Source organism: Agrilus planipennis, unplaced genomic scaffold (genome assembly GCF_000699045.2).
Source record: "Agrilus planipennis isolate EAB-ADULT unplaced genomic scaffold, Apla_2.0 scaffold2532, whole genome shotgun sequence".
Lineage (NCBI taxonomy): Eukaryota > Metazoa > Arthropoda > Insecta > Coleoptera > Buprestidae > Agrilus > Agrilus planipennis.
The window spans coordinates 1-1,006 of NW_020441194.1; positions in this window are offsets into that span (position 1 = coordinate 1).

Sequence of the window (1,006 nt, forward strand, 5' to 3'; positions counted from 1 at the left end):
TTAAAATTTTTTAAGTTCAACATATTTCAGAGATCCCAGTCTTTCTACGAGAGACTCGAGTCTCTCAATTTTTCAGTTTTATTCATTCAGTCTCTTCGTGAGAGACTCAAATCTCTCAATTCACAATTTTATCGTTCGAGTCTCTCATACACAAACTGTGAGAGATCCATAAAAACACCTAGGTAATAACTAAGAGACGCTCTCAGAGACGCTGAAAGACCCTGAGAGACTGGAGAAAGACTGAAAATTTTTGTCTAAGGTATAGAAACTTGAGTTTTGTTTTAACTAAATGTGTCCCCTGTCTCATTAATGAAAGTATGTACCTTTTCTAGAAATCCCTCTTATTAAACGACTAATTTCGTAAACATTAACACACTTGTTGAACCTGTCCAAATTTGAACGAATGGGTACCGTACCTACCAATAGTAAATTAAAAAAAATTGCAAACTGTACCGTATTACATATCAAATGAAAGGGTTTGTTTTAAGGGTCTTAAATATATATTTATTTTAAAATTTTGAAATAAATAGTTTTAAAGTTATTTATTATGAAAATTGACCATTATCTCCGAAAATACTGAATCTAAAATTTTCAAAAAAATGTAGAAAATAGTTCTTTACTTATAGATTACGGGAAAATGAATAAGAAGTCTATGGTGTGAACATAACAACAAAACAATATTGTGCGTAAAAATTTACATTTGCAGTATGGGAGATCATGTTTCTTTTTCAACTACAACGTTAAATTGGTTCTTGGGTTAGGGTTCCGCACGTCTAACTGAAAAAGGGAACCTTTATAGGATCACTTGTGTGTCTGTCTGTCCGTTTTTTTGCGCCATTCTGTACATCGTTAACAGGTTTGGTAAATTTTCTGCCTCACAATCAGATTTAGAACGCTTTGATTCGCTCCTTGGAGGTAACAGAAACGATTTCTTAATTTATATTCATTCCTTTCGTTAGTAATTTATTAACCGCTAGAAATCCATTCAAGATGGGAAAACATACAC